Source organism: Bactrocera tryoni, chromosome 1 (genome assembly GCF_016617805.1).
Source record: "Bactrocera tryoni isolate S06 chromosome 1, CSIRO_BtryS06_freeze2, whole genome shotgun sequence".
Classification (NCBI taxonomy): Eukaryota; Metazoa; Arthropoda; class Insecta; order Diptera; family Tephritidae; genus Bactrocera; species Bactrocera tryoni.
Window position 1 is genome coordinate 17,574,822 of NC_052499.1, and position 17,263 is coordinate 17,592,084.

General features: G+C 35.4%; 1 protein-coding gene across 1 annotated transcript in view; it reads left to right on the forward strand.

Annotated features, from left to right (window-relative positions):
* Positions 1-1,019: 1,019 nt before the first annotated feature.
* LOC120772470 (cadherin-87A) overlaps positions 1,020-17,263 on the forward strand; it is a 187,619-nt gene continuing 171,375 nt past the window's right edge. Inside the window, exon 1 of the mRNA XM_040101112.1 lies at positions 1,020-1,356. The gene's annotated coding sequence lies outside the window, so the exon portion shown is untranslated. The remainder of the gene's footprint in view (positions 1,357-17,263) is intronic.

The window sequence follows — 17,263 nt, forward strand, 5'->3', positions numbered from 1 at the left end:
TACAGCTTTCTTAAGTGGCTGTACAATCAGTGCAAGCAGTTCTATCTATATTTTATTTAAACATGCATCTAAGCGAGATTTTTATCTTTAATAAATTTTTTCTACAATAATACCACTATTACTTTGCTACTTAGTCAACTTATTTAGTAGACGTTCACGTCAAAGCAATCTTGTTGAGGCGGTAAACGGAAATATTAGGGAAATTCACATACAGATTATATAAAATAGAACCATGAATAATAAAAATACCAGAATGAATGTATTTAAATTGCAACTAAAAGTCTAAAGAATTAATTTAATTATCCAATTAACATCAAGAATTGCATCACTGTATTATTTTGTCTGCGCTATAAAGTCGCCGCTAAGGAGTTGCTTACAGCACCACTACATTGTAAAATGGGTAAATAAACAAAATGCAACAGGTAGAGAGGCACGAAAGAGCGTCTTTTGAGTAGCAAGAAAAGAAAGACCACAATTAATACTTCTCTCAGAGAGAGAGAGAAAAAGTGTAAATTGAAGAGAAAATGTATGTAGCAGCCACAACAGTGTTGGCGAGTAATTTTTTTCAGAAAATTGCATTTATATTTTCTACTTTTCTCATAATTAAACAATTCAAAAATATAAGATCTAGAAAAAATTATGGAAAGATTGAATACATTAAAAATAAAAACGAGCAAATTATGTATTGATGAGCTAGGCGGTACTGATGGGCACCCGCTATCAAAATTGAAAGAACATTTTATATTCGTGACTGTTTTTATTTAACAAATAAATTATCTAAATGACCTTTCCTTTTATTGCTATCTAAAATTTATCATAGTTTATCACGGCCATTTTTTAATAATGTATGTATATATTTTCCAAGTGGTTCAACTAAAAAGTACCTTTTTTATACTACCTTTTTTATAGTTGCGCAAAAACCCTGTTCAATGCAAGCACAAAACGTACGAGCGAGTCTGTTGCCTACGATTAGGGCTGTAGGAAAATGCACCAACAGTTAAACGCCGTCGCTCATAGAGTTAACACGTGTTTTCGTGCGGGTGCAGTTGTGGCTTGGCTTTTGTTCTGCCGTCGCTAGTGTTTAGTCGTTTAGAGTGAAGTGTCGGCATTTTAGAACGTGAACGTGAAGTGTACTGCGAAGTCAACGACAACGTTGCAGTGGTAAATAATAATACCAACAAGAGCGAAATTCTACGAGTGAACAGCGACAGAGCTGAAATAGCGTCGGCATCGCGGTTAGTGTTAACAGACGCAGCGGCAGCACAATTCGTAGATGTGTAGTATTTTACGTGCGGTTTATTCTGCATTTCGCTGCTTATACGCTGTCGTAGAAGTTTAAAGTTAGTTGTATTAAAGGTATGTGTTAATCTTATTTGCTAACAACCAAGAGATATGTATGTGCATGTCTTCGCCTCCTATTTATTTATTCAATCAGAATTTTTGAAGAGTGGTTTAGTGATGCTTTAAGTAACTACGAAGTGATGTGAAGTCAAATAACTGTCAAATGTGAAACCAAATTCACTAAGAATAGTTTGAAAGTTGAAATAAAAAAAAAATAAGTTCATTAAAAGTCACAAGGTGGATTTAAAACGGATTACACATATACATACGTAGTTACATCACACACAGTTATAGATACAAATACATACACACATATGTATGTGAATGCAGGTATGTATGAAAAATTAAATATCGCCGAAACTCTTTCATATGGAAAGTGATGTCAGTGTGTAGAAGTAGTGAATACAAGTACATAACAGCAAATCAGGTTTTTTAAAGTGGAAGCTGAACTGTGACGCAGCGTCGCGTCAGCAAATGACCACAGAAACAGCAGACAAAGCGCAACAGAAATTCTCTGCGAGAAATCTGAAGACGAAGAATAAGAAGTAATGAAAGAATAAAATTATGTTTACGTGAATTACATATGACAATTTGTGTGTGGCCTTCTGTACGTGTGTGTGTTTTATTATTGTAAATTTGTTTTGGTACACACAGGCACAATATTAAATATCTGTGTGCGTGCATGTGTATTTTGTGCGGAAAGCGGTTTGGCAGCTTCTTGCATTACGATAGAGTGCAGATTAGAATAGCGACCGTTGTAATTCTACAGTCGCAGTCGACGTTCGACGTTAGCAGTGTGCTGTTATTGCCATGTAAAAAAACAAAACATGAAAACAAATGGAAGTGTTGTGCATGTGTGTTTGGTATTTTGTGTTTGCCCTCTGAACTTTTCGGCTGTTGTAACAATAGCTACGTATGTACATACATATGTATATAATTTCTAAATATTATTTCGAGTGTAAATTCAAATAAGACGTGTGAAGTGTAAATAATATGTAATATATGAAAAAATGTTAATGTGATACATATGTAGGTGCGTATTTCTTATTTTGATAGATACGGCGAATAGTGATGTGTCGGTTAAGGTAAAAGTGTGATTAAATGTAGAAGTGATGTATTTAAAACGTTTCAGTAACTTAATACCTACAACCTTTCTTGCAAGTGCCATAAAAATTGTTGCGCTTTGGTTTGCTCCAAAACTTCCAACTAATGTATAGTATTATTTAAGTGCTTTACTTTTTACTAGAAAGAAAAAAATTAACAACTTAATAATAATTAAGGAGTCAAAGTGTAGTTAAAATAAAAGAAAATAAATATTATTTTTATCTACAATTAATTATTAACATTAACAGAGGTTAGAAATCGTTCATAGAATCGTTAATTATGGCTCGCAATATTGTTGTGACTTCTATAGCCTCTTAAGAGGCACACCAAGTCTGCCAGATTTTTGTGAATTACAAAAAAAACAATACTTCTTTCAAATTAAAGATACACTTATTTTAAGTGTATACGTATTTATACATACATACATACATAGTTTCAGAATACATAGTGAAATGAAAAAATATTAAATATGTATTCCGACCTTGGTTGAAATATTGTATATAAAAAATCTTCCTAACCATCATATATGTGCATACCATACCTACCAACCTACAGTCACCGATAAATCTTCTACAAATAGAAGTAGTAAACTTCACACGAAATCAGGGACTACAGTCTGTTGGTGAATTCTGGGTTAAAATTGGTATGGACTGATAGAGGAGGATCTACAGATAAAGAACACATAGATATACATATGTACATACATATGCAATATGTATGAATGTCAGTATGTTAAGATAAACTTCAGCTTCCTCTTCTTATTCTTTAAGAGATTAGAACTGTCTATAGGGCTGGGCTTTAGAATATCAACAAATTAAATTGGGTATGCATGAATAGTGGTTTTTGTGATTGTGATTTTTGCGGAATTTGCATTTAAAGCTAAAAAAAAATATGTGTTTAATATACTAAAGTGCACCTAACGACAAAACCTTGATTGTCTTAACCTTTAAGTTAAGAAAAGTGCGTACTTTTACAGTTCGTGTAAAACTAGACATGTAATTTTATTTTTTATTGGTCGTTAAGGCTTTTGATTCTAAGGCTTTTTTAAGGGAATATATTCTTGTGAATAACTGCATTTATTTCATTAACTTCAGCGGATTACAGCTGTTTTAATATGTAGCAATTTATCAAATATTTAATACCTATTATCTTTCAAAATATTGCAGAAAGAAATTCATACTTTTTATATTCTTGGCTTCACCACTCTGCACTGCCGGAAAAAATCAACATTTGTATTGATGCTTGCATAATTAATATTTTTATACCCTGAACACGGTATGTTAAGTTCGCCAAGAAGTTTGCGTAGGAAACGGCGGAGACCAACGTAACTCGCTGAGTCGATTTAGCCATGCCCATCTGTCTGTATATATACGAATTAGTCACTAGGTTTATTGGATATCGATCTGAAAATTTACAAACGTCCTTATCTCCGTAAGAAGCTGCACAATTGTCGAAAACGCCGAAATCGGATCATTTTAGCATATAGCTGCCATACAAACAACGATGAAAATCAAGTTCTTATACGGAAATATTTGTTATTTGACCGGTAAATTGAATGGTCACCCTCCTGTCACATAGATGGCGCTACTAGAATTAAGTCCATATGACTTTTTGTTAGCCATAACTTCAAAAATATAAATTTGGCAGCTGTCGGATCATTAGAAGGCGGTAGGCGCCCAAAAGAGGTTGTTACCGACGAAAACATAAACAAAATCACAAAATTATTTGGGATCATCATAAAGTGAACTTGTTCGAGATAGCAAGCACTCCCAAAATATCAACTCTATGTGGACATCCTATAATTCACGAATATTTACGAAGAACGCAACAGTCGGCTAGCAAGGTTATGGCGTCTGCATTTTGAGATGCGTATGGTATAATTTTTATTGAATATCCTAAAAAGAGAAGGAAAAACCATTTAAAGTAAAATAATGCTCGCTGGTTTCATCAATTTTTGTCGAATCCATTCGTGACTGAAATCATTTTGAAAACGAAGGCAATTTCCTTGAATTGGGCTTCGAATTGCTTCCACATCAAGAATAAGAAAACGAATTGGGCTTCGAATTGCTTCCGCATCAATCGTATTCACCAGATCAGGCCCTATTTCCTGTTCTCAGATCTCAAAAAAGTGCTTGCTGGAAAGAAATTGTCGCGAATGAAAAGCTGATCGATGAAACTGAGGTAATAGATAGTATTGAAGCAAAGAGAAATCGTACTAAAAAATGGTATCGAAAAGTTGAAGAGTCGCTATAATCAATGTATCACCTCTGAAGGGAACTATTTTGAATAAAAAAAAAAAAAGAATTTCGCCAAAAAGGGTTTTACGGGGACTCTTCAATTGACCTGTTATTATTCAAATTAATTCTATAATCTCCGCATAAAATGTTCAGACCAGTCCACTATAGCATATAGCTGCCATACAAACTGAACGATCGGCATCAAATGCTTGTATAGAACATTTTTTGCCATTTCTGTAGGGTATTATACCCTCGGCGCAACCGAAATTAACGTTCCTTCTTGTTTCCTTTTTTCAAATTATATGCAAGAAGGCGGATTTATGTAGTTAATCTATATTTGCAAACGAAATCAAAGCCTTTAATAAAATCAGTGCGCCGGTAAATCAATATTTTATTCACTTCAATAAACGATAAGCTTCAAACCCTTTGACAAAAAACCACTATAAGTCCTTACCTTTGATCAAGTGTGTATTTGTATGTTGTATGTACATATGTATGTAGCATTGCAAGTTGCAAATTAAAATTATAGTGATGTATTTGCCCTCCGCCATTTCTGTACATATGTATACTGTTATTTCCCATGCTTGCTGCCTTTACATATTTACGCATATCATCTCTGCACACAAGCAATTGTTGTGAAATACCACCTTTTGACCTCAAATTAAACGATTTAATTGAACGTGTTCATTGGGAACTACCTACTTACTGACATACATACATCCAATATATGTACATATTTGCTTACGAATAAAAAAAGTGGGCGACATGCAACGAAAATGTTCAATTTTTCACTACATAAATTGTTAATGGCATCGTTTTTTATGATAATATATGTTAGGCATAACTGAACAATTATAACCGTACTTAAATGCATGTATGTATGCGTTCAGTGTTAATTTCTGTTTTTGACACCATAAGCAAAATTTGAAATGATTTGCTAATAACGAATATATGCTAATTATATTTTTAGTGTAAGGATGTGAGACGTTAGATTGCAGCCGAACTTTATAACTGTCGCAATTTGTAAGCATTTTTGCTTTGAAATATGTGGAGAAACCTACAAAGCTTTATAATAAAAATTTGTGCAATAATTGAACAATCGTTAGGCGAAAATTTCTATCGATTGCTCTGCCATTGGGAAAGAAAAAAAAAACAATCTAGAGGCATGAAATCGCTTGATCTTGGTGGCTATTTGACTGAGCGATTTCTGGAAATTAACGAGTCGCCAAACTTTGCACGCAATGTGTTCATGTTTAGACGTGAAACATGAGGTGGCGCACCGTCTTGTTTGAAATAAAGATAGATAGATCGTCCGCGTCGTTTTCATCAAATACCTGGAATTGCTTTTTCTGAACCTCAACAGGACTTGACTCAACCCAGTAGCGACAATTTTGTTTATTGACGCAGCTATGAAGCCGGAAATGGACTTCATATGAGATTATTTTTCGATAAATGTGATATTGTGAATTTTTCGGAGAACGTGGACTTGCGTTATAAACTCGAACGATTTCCAAGCGTTGTGCCAAAGTTAAATGTGACATGATGAAATGGCTTACTTACGCGCTGACCAAATTTGACAAAAGCTGTAAACAAACATGGCCGCCACGAGCTGTTAAAATCACGTCACCTCAATATTTATAACACTGTATGTAGAGCTGGGCTAATTCATGCATCGATTTTATACATTCTCGGCATTTGACTATAATATCTATATCATATATTTATTATACGTTTACTTAATTTTGATATTACACTACTGTGGGCAAAAAATAGTAAGACTTTATAATTTAAATTTCGGGCAAAAAGCCATTCGTCGACATATTTTTTTGCTAGGTTGGTATGACTGTCAGTGACATATGTGATAAATGTCACATCAAAATAATCATTACTGTTTGGTATACATTTGCCTTTCTGAAGTATATAAAGAGCTTTCGGTGATTTTTACGATGAGTGTAGTTCCATTAAATTTTGTGTGCGGAATCAAATTTTTGGTGTCGACACGTTCAGAATGCTGGAAAATGCCTTCAGTGATAATTGTTTGTCGCGAGCAAGTGTTTTTGATGGATAGAAAGAGGGTCGAGAACGCGTTGATAACGTACCACGTCCAGGACGGCCATCAACATCAACAGGTGATCAACACGTCTATAAAATAAAGGAATTATTGCTTGAGAATCCACTATTAACAATCAGATATCTTACTGGCATTATTGGAATATCGGAAGGATCACTGAAAACCGTTTTGAAAGATCATTTGGGCCTAAGAAAAGTGAAAGTACTATTAGTTCCAAAATCACTAAATTTTTTCGAAAAACAGCGTCTCGTTAACGTCTGTGAAACAATCCTTTCCGACCACCAGGTTGTCATGAAACGTATTATTACTGGCGATAAGTCTGGATCTATGCTTACGACATGGAAAAAGACGATAAATCGGCCTAATGTAAATTTTTTCGAAAAAACAGCGTCTCGTTAACGTCTGTGAAACAATCCTTTCCGAGAACCAGGATGTCATGAAACGTATTATTACTGGCGATAAGTCTTGATCTATGCTTACGACATGGAAAAAGACGATCAATCGGCCGAATATCGTGGCTAAGATGAGCCGAAGCCGAAAAAATCACATGAAAACTGTCACAAATGACACAGGTTATGTTGATAGTTTTCTTCGATTATCGAGTTGTGTGCACTCCGAATTTCTTTCGATTGTCAACAAGGAATTCTATTTGAGTATTACGCGTCGTTTGCGCGAACCTATTCGAAAAAAGGTCGTAATTATGAGCGATAATGCATCGTCGCATACTGCATTGATTCTTCGTGAGTTTTTCGCCGAATTTTCAACCAAAATCGTGTCGCAACCACCGTGTTCGCCAACCATCGCTCCGCGCATTGAGGACTATTTCAGAAACTGACTTTAATAACTGTTTCAAGGATTGGAAAGAACGTTGGTACAAGTGTATTAGGGCGAAGGGAGATTAGTTAAGAATTGTTGGCTCGAAACCGGTTTTAGATCCGCAGTCTCTTAGGCAAGGTTGTTTGAACTTTTTCCGCATACGCGAGCTTTAGGTTTTTTTGGCTTCCTGTAAATCAACCCGCTTTAATATGTTTATATGTTGTATGTATGTACATATTTAAGAATCTTTTAATTTGTGATTCAATTATAACTAAACATAACCAACTGTCAGAGAACTTACAACAACAGTGAGCAATTTGTATTTATACTTCACGGGCTTGCTTGCTGTCAACAACAAGAAAAAATCCTAAAATCCGAACGATTTGCCAGAAAGCTGAAAGCAGATAATTAAAATGCCATTAGATATATTCTATGCTTGAGTTTCAGGTGAGTTATAACAGTTCTCCTTCCCTTTCAATTAAAAATAACAATTTCCACGATTTTTCCTATTCAAAAATAAAGCAACAAAACAGTTATTCGTACGTCCGCCTCAGAATTTTTATCAAACTATTCAAATTTTTGTGTATTCCATGAACTCCATATATGTATGTATATACACATAAAATTTACATGCACATTTACATTGGCTCGATTCGCCTGCACCGGTTTGACTCCTCAGGTGGAGCAACAACAACAAACAAATCAAATATTTAGAGTAGAATAAGCAAAGCAAAAAGAATATTTACTACTATGATGTTTGCTGTGCATTTGTGCGGAAAGCAGTTTGGCCACTTTGTATGCAAACACACACAAACACACGCAAAAATACATACATAGAGACTTTGCTGCTGCTGCTGCTGCTGTTAACAGTCGTAACAGAGCGATGAAGCGAGGTACGATGAACAGCAAATGGGTGCTGCATGTCGACAGCGCTGTGTGGCAGATTTCCAGCAGCGATCGAATTCAAAAGAAAATTTTTTAGCGCTGAGAGAAGTTGCACAACCAACAAGTTTTTGTTGTTTTGTTGCTACTGTTGATTTTTTCATTTTTCTCTTGGGTTTCCCTCGATTCTGCTCTTTTATGTGTTTTTGTTTACATTTGTGACCTCATCTAATCACCTCTTAATGCGTTGCTGTTTGCTGGTGGAGTAAATGTACTTGTGTGTATGTATGTATGTTTGTACACACGTACATATATTTATATTCACAGTTTTAAACACACTCGCATAAAAAAATATGGCTGATATTCTGATTTTGATGCTGAGATGCGCCAGAGCACAGATTAGCATTTCATACATTAATATATACATAAATACATACTTACATTATATAAAAATGTATACAGGTATGCATATTTGTGGATTAGCGTTTTTTTTAGTTTTTGCAATTTAAAATGAAACAAGTAAGAAAGCGCTAAGTTCGAGTGCAACCGAAGATTTTATACTCTTGCAATTTGCAAGAATCAGGATCAAGAAGGGGAAATACCGGCGGATCGGAATCAAAGCAATTATATATGCATACGTATATAAATATTTATATGTATATTGATGGAAGTTATATGCCGAATATGTCGGAATAATGAAAATCATTATAATATTGGGTAGTCGAAAAAGTCTTTTCGTATTTTGTCAATAGATGTGGTTGCAGTCGTATATCTCCAGTGCTACCAATCACATTTTGTCATATCATATAGTGTTGGAAAGGTGAGATTTTAAGCTTCATTTAAACAGCTAACATAACTTTAAATGTTCAAAAATTAGTGAAGAAATTCGGTATATTTTGAAATTTTTGTTTAAAAAAGAGAAGAATGCCACGCAAGCCGCCAATAAAAATTTTGAAGTTTACAGAGACGATGCTGTATCAGTTCGCGTAGCACAACAATGGTTTGCTCGCTCCGTTTTGGAAATTACGATTTACACTGTTGGAATAATGTCTATAGCGGAGAAATGGCAAAAAGTGGTCGATCAAAATGTTACTTTTTTGCTCATTATATTTCAAAAAAAAAGTTTAAATTTGATTAGAAATTCGAAAAGATTTTTTCGACTACCCAATATATGGAAGTTGGTAGTATGGACCCAATTTTATCTATTTTTGCAAATACCACATACCATTCACATCCCACATACATCAAATGTTCTCTGAGATTCATTAAGGTACCTCATATATGTACAATCACCGATCATGTGGAGTAAAATCAGCTGTATGTTCGAAAATCCTGGTTATATGGGGGCTAGGTCGTTCAATTTTCTCCAGTTTAGTCACAAAGCTACACTGTTATCAGTAAAACACGCTTCCTCATTTTTATGGAGACAACTCAAATGTATGTTGGCTAATAGTATATGGGGCTAATGGGCTTCCCTATGACAGGAATCAACACATTTTTGACACACAGGCATACCATTGTCAGGAAAGGATTATCCCTGATTTTGAATTATATATTTCACATATTGACCTATGTTTTCATCTGTTCCAAGTTTCACCAAGATATCTTAATTTTTACACAAGTTACAGACGTACAGTCACCCGGATTTAAACTACGCTTGACATCCTGATAATTAATATATGTGACCTGGTCTACGAAAAGGGGGCTTAGGTGTCAAAAAAAACAAAAATTAATGAGATAACGAGAAACTGACGTAACGAGTTGTTTATTTTTAACAGCTGTTTCCCAGAAAACTAGTTTTCGCACGTTAGCTCCCTTTTCGTAGACCAGGTCACATATGTATAACATAACCTTATATCTATCTCGATTAGTTTTAGGTGATACATACAACCGTTATGTGAACAAGACTTATACTCTGTAGCAACATGTTGCAAGAGTATAGAAAAACCTAAGACTTTAAAGTTTACGGTCAACAGGCAAATTAAATATGTTGGTTGAGTACAGAGAGTCCTTAATCTCAGCAATTTATTTACATAGTAGTATGAAAACTTATAATGTATATCTTCATACAAACATACACATTTATTTAACTACCTACATGAAAACGTACATACATACATATATACATCGAATTTCTTCGAACCAAAAGGTAACAAGTACAAACCTCATATAATCAGGTCAGAAATGAATAATTATCCATATGAAAACAGCTAGCGGATTTGGAATAAATTCTAGTTTTTTTAAGGTTCGCCGTAAGTTGTGCTAATACTACTTAGTAATCGAAAATTACGACTGAGTGCGAGTTCAAAGCTTTATAAAGATTTTGCTATTAAAATTTGTAATATATTGATTGAAGATTATTTTATATAATATGTACATATATATACATTTATATTAGAGCTGAAAGGTTAGGTTATACTGGCCGGCTGTAACGCTATACATAGACCTACTGGCCCTTAGTAATGCTAGATGGAAGTTCAGTTTAATTTCAGCTGAAGTATTCGTCATACAGGGCGAAAATACCTTTCGCCAACTTGAAATCTATCTTCATATATATATATCTAATTTTGATGCTTTGAAACCAAAAATATATACAATATATGCGGCTGCGGTGTGAGATTATAACCCTAGTTGCCGCTGGCTATCGACCTATATATTGATCTTATTCATATTGCAGGGTTGTAGAGGTCATACCCCCACCATTTACTAAAATGTTAAAAATAGCTGTACGTATACTCAAATTCGTAGTCCGGGCACCCCAAATGCTTCTCAGACCTCTTAGCATATCAGTAGCAAATTTTTCCATCAGTTTTGTTGAGTAGTGTAAAAATGTTTTTCAAACAATTACCTTATTTTGATCGGTCAGCTTGAAAACCAGTTATATCCTATGGTGGTCCGGTCTAAATAATGTTTTTCGAGAATTGTATCGTTGCTTTGAACAATAATCTATGCCAAGATTCGTGAAGATAATTTGTCAAATACAAATGTTTTCCATAAAAGGATTGGATTGATCAGTTTGTATGGCACCTATATGCTATATTGGTCCGATGTCGGCGGTTCCAACAAATAAACAGTTTCTTGGGGATAAAAGAATGTGTTCGAAATTTCAGCTCTATATCTCAATGTCTAGTTCGCTTATATACGAACGGACATGTCTAAATCGACTGAGCTCGTCACGTTCATAATTTATATCTATGTAAATGTTTTGAAAATATTTCACAAAAAAAAATATAAAACATATAAAAAATAAAGTGGCAATCCCTTAATTAAAAGTTAATTAATTTAAGTTTTTTTTTCTTGTATGGATCTGTTAGGAAATATACTACAAATCCATGTTAAAAAATGGTGTACACTTTAAGAGTTATTTCCGATCATGAGCATTTTCAAGCACAATTTGTCTAAAAATAAGTCATAAATGAGTGAAGAAATTCCTACAAGACAATTCCAAGTGAAATATAATTTTTTTTTTCTATTTATTCTAAATTCGCTCAAGCAAAATATACGTATAAGTTCTTCAAACAAAAAAAAAGTTTATAGACGACCATCGTGCTACTGGATAGCCGAATATTACCTGATTATTCTTACAATCGGAATTTTTCGATATATACAAGGTGTGTTCCAAAGTAAGCAGGACTTAAAAAAAAACAGAACAAATGTTTTTTTCGGTAAAATCAATTTATTTTATTCAAAATAGTCTCCTTCTGCTTCAGTACAGCGTTTTGCACGGTCCAAAAGCATGTCGAACGAGTGTTTTAGCTCGTTGACCGGTATGCCGGTGCAAGCCTTTTGAATGACCTCTACGTCTGCATAACGCTTTCCTTTTTTTCCGAAAAGGAAGAAGTCGCATAGTGCCATAGCAGGTGTATACGGGGAGCGGTTAATGGTTAAAATGTGATTTTTGGTCAAATAAACGTCCTTCGAATATTGGATTCTGAGCAATTTTTGGCCGTCAGTCAATTTGTGCGGAACAAATCGTGCACACACCTTTCGTAAGCCCAAATGTTCAATCAAAATGCATATAAATCGATGTTTTGGAAATGTTCAATTCCATTTCCATGAATTTCAATGCTGATTTTGATTGATGAATTCTCGCACAGTTTTGATGGAATTTCCGGTGATCACGGATTTTGATTGGCCCACATGTTGATCGTAATTTATGTCCTCACGACCACTTTGAAAACGTTGAAACCACTCGTGCACTCTGCTACGGGAGAGGCAATCATCGCCATAAACTTGTTTCATCAAACGTTTCGGTAAAAGTTTTACCAATTTTCAAACAAAATGTAATGTTGGCTCTTTGTTTGAAGCTCATTTTCGCACCGATAACACAAACATAGTGACACTTAAAACGCAATAACTTCACTTCCAATCAACGAAATGTCATGAAATTCTCACTGAACAATCGATTGGAAGATAGCAGATTCTAACGCACCAGTCGACATATAGATGGCGCCACCAGGGGACGCTAGATTCAAAAAGGCCTGTTTACTTTGGAAAGCAACTTGTATTTCGTTCGGATAACCGGTTAGTGCCCGCCCTAGTATCAATAATATCGTGGCATTAGTTCGATTTCTGGTCAGTATCACTCCAATCAATTATGGTGGATTTTTTTTAGAAGAGAAATCTTTGTAAGTCGACGTGATCCTTCACTGTTGGTAAATACAAAGCTAAGTATGCAAACTGTTCAACGACAGTTATTTTTAATTCGGGCAACATTTAAGAATGATCTGTTAAGCGTTTAGATCTGCTCTTGATTGATATTTAATATTTGTACACGCAATTACACATTACTTATTATTTATTTATACCGAGTTAATTATATATATCCTGTGGCAATTCCTTACTTATCTAGCTTTAAGAAACTTGTATGTTAAATAAGCAAGCAACTCGTTGACGAAAAATACGAATTTTATTTTCCAATTTGTGTGCAATAATGACAATGACGATAAAACAATGAAACATGTTGTAATTTAATTAGATTTAAGTTGCAATTGTAATTGATTGATTTTATTGTACTGTCAATTAAAAAAAATGTATTGTTGTTGCTATTTTTACTTGGAGCTTGAATTGTGTTCAAATTGTTCCAACACGAAACTTTCATGTACATATGTATACCTATAGTATGTGTGTAAAATATATACCCTGCTATGAAATTTGTAAATTCTGCGAACTTTAAGAAAAAATTTAAGAAGATTCTTTGTTATTTACCTGATATATGTATACATATCTACATACAAATTTAGGTAAGGTAGAAATTTACACATAAAAATATGTACTTGTGTGTTTATTTCCCAAATTATCAAAAGAATTTGTTTGTTTTGTCATTTATTTGAATAGTAAAAAACAAGAAGTATTAGAAGAAGCCTGAAACGTATCTTTTGTCATTAATTCAAGAAGATAATTTGAAGAAAACCTTAGTCGAAAGTCATTTTATTTTGGTGGAAGTAATGGCTCATGCAGAACCCCAGTGGGGAGCTAGTGACTGATGCCCAGCGCATACTGAAATTGTGGAGAGAACACTTTTTCAGCCTGCTGAATGGCAGTGAAAGCATAACGCCAGGAGATGGTGAACCCGATTCCCCAATCGTTGATGATGGAGCAGACGTTCTATTGCTCGACCTAGAAGAAGTTCGAATAGCAATCACCCGCCTGAAAAACAAGAAAGCGGCTGGGCCCGATGGATTGAAGGCCGAGCTATTCAAACACGGCGGCGAAGAACTGATAAAGAGCATGCATCAGCTTCTTTGTGGAATATGATCGGGCGAAAGCATGTCCGAGGATTGGAATTTAAGTGTGTTCTGCCCAATCCACAAAACGCGAGACGCCTCCATCTTCGCCAACTGCCACAGAATAAGCCTCCTCAGCAGCGCATACGAGATTTTATCGAGCGTATTGTGAGGAAGACTGAAGCCCACCGTCAACAAATTGATTGGACTTTATCAGTGTGGCTTAAGACTTGGAGAATCTACAGTCGACCAGAATTTCACTATGTTTCAAATCTTGAAAAAGATCCGTGAAAGAAAGATCGACACAAACCACCTCTTTGTCATTTTCAAAACTGCTTTTAACAGCACGAAAAGGAGCTGGTTTCATGCCGCTTTTTGATATCCCCGCAAAGCTAATACGGCTGTTTAAGCTGACGTTGAGCAATACCAAAAACTCCACCATGATCGGGAAGGACCTCTCCGAGCCGTTCGATGCCAAACGAGTTTTCAGATAAGGCGGCTCCTTATCGTGCGACTTCTGCAAAATACTGTTGGAGAAAATAATACGAGCTGCAGAGCTAAACAGAGAAGGTACAATATTTCATAAAATTGTACAGCTTCTAGCATATGCCTATGATGTTGATATCAATGGCCTCAACAACCGTGCCGTTAGATCTGCTTTCTGTAGACTGGATAAGGAAGCGAAGCGTATGAGTCTGGTAGTAAACGTGAACAAGATGACTGTCATCATACAAATGGTCATAGCTTCCAAGTCGTAGATAATTTTGTCTATTTTGGATCCAGCATTAACAACAACAACGTCAGCATTGAAATCCAACGCAGAATAACTTTTGTCAATAGGTGCTACTTTGGACTGAGTAGGCAATTGAGAAGTCAAGTCCTCTCTCGACGAACAAATTTCAATCTCTTCAAGTTATTCATCATGCCCGTCCTGATGTACATAAGCATGGACGACCGTCCGTTGCATATTGGCAATGGCGAATACCGTTGTCAATGAAACGATGAGCTGTACGAGATATACGACGATATAGACATAGTTCAGCGAATTAAGAGACAGCAGCTACGCATGGTCATACCGTTTGAATGGATGAAAACACTCCTTTGACGCAGTACTCGCCAGGGGAAGCAGATGAAGGCCTCAATACCTTTGAAGGATCAGGTAGAGAAGGACCTGGCTACACTTGGAATGTCCAATTAGCGCCAACCAACGAAAAGGAAAAACGACTGGCGCGCTGTGGTAAACTGAGATATAGCCGCGTACGCGATGTCTATGCCAATAAAGAAGGAAGGCGAAATATAGAGAAAAATTTCAGATTGGGCGCAGATGAAAATGCTTTGCCACCATAACAATGCACACCTCCGCCGACGCCACTACAAATTGATCGAGGGCTATTAACTGTTGCCCTATATACCTTATTATACATACATATTTGTTTCCGTGCGATTTGTTTTTGCTTGGATATATGACAAAGTCACTCACCGGGCAGGAATTTCCAGAAAACGATCTTTTCAGAGAAGTTTTTTATTCGCGTATCAAAAGATTATCGGATCGTCTTCGTTAATAAAACAGAAATTATATATTATTAAGAAGAGAATGAACTACAAATAGACTCCGGAAAAGAGGGACAAATATGGTATATGTAAGTTTAGCTGAGTCTTGGTGATATCAATTGCTGACTTGCTCAACAAGCAGACAAACGAGGCATGAAAAAAATATGTATATATAATTCTAGAAAGACCACTAACAGGTCAATGAGCAGACATTCTAGTAGACTGGGAACGCCTTATAACATAGAAGAGTATGATACTATCAAACATCTTCCATGCGATTGTAAAACTTGATAAGTATAGGAAAATAGTCACAACTATCGGTCGTGGGTTTTTTGATCACGCCTGGGAGGTTGCTCAGATAAAAATTTTCGTACTAAAAAATAGACTGAGGAGACTTGAGTGCTGGTGGCATCACTAAGAGTCTACTAAAGACCTATGTGGTTCGTGAAACTGCCACTTTATCTACCTACCTTGTTTGCACTCAATTCACAAATCCAATTGCTCCAGTTTTTTTTTTATGGAAGACTAACACTAAATCTTAAAAGCAGCTCTATTTTCCGATGAAAAGCTGACAAATAAAAAAACATATTTCCCACACACACCACACTGCAAGAGTCGGGATGTTATTCTGCAATAATGGCGCTGCACAAACAAAGATGTGGCAACGTTTAAAAGTGAAAACAACAACAACTCCAGCAACCATAAAAACAACATAGTAAAAAGTCAAAAGTAAATAAAAGAGTGAATGAGAGTGCAGTGGAATCATAACACCTCGCCATTGTGATTTGTAAATATATCTGTATGTATGTATGCTTAACAGTATACACATATATAGTATATGTGTGTATGTGTTTGTTTAGTAAAAGAAAGCACAGTTCTTGCATTGGCACATCAGTTGCAGTTGCATTTGGACTCATTTCACAAAATTCACACGTGCGGATTGCAACGTTTGCTTTTATCTGTACACACATACACATACAAATGTATACACATGTACATACCAATCATATGTACCCGTATATGTGAGCTAAAGTACAGTGAAGTGAGTGTTTGCCATCTGCCTAGTTCAATTGGTCCATGTAATGGCCCAGTTCAAGTTTAGAAAAAATATATATACACACACACAAAAATAGAAAGTTTGCGTTAAAACAGAAAGGATATTTGCCCACGTTTTTGTTTTCACGCGAAAAGCTCTAACGGCAAATACACTCAGATTATCTCACAAAAACTCACACACACACAGATACGCACCAGGTTCCAGGTGTGCACGTGCATCATTCGGAATTCAAATCAATCGTCCGCGATCTGTTCCTGTTCTCGCGCAATAGCTTTTATTAACAGTTAGTCGCTGAAAAACGTGCAAACAGTATTAAATTATCGTTATTTGTGTGTTAATCTTTTTTATGTGTTAAATTTTAAGCGCACTGTGCATGCAAATAAATGAAACTCCTGTGAAATTTGTGTGATACACTCGCGAGCAATAAATACGCAGCTTCATAAAGCTATTTGTTTAACATGAATCTGCGAAATAAAAT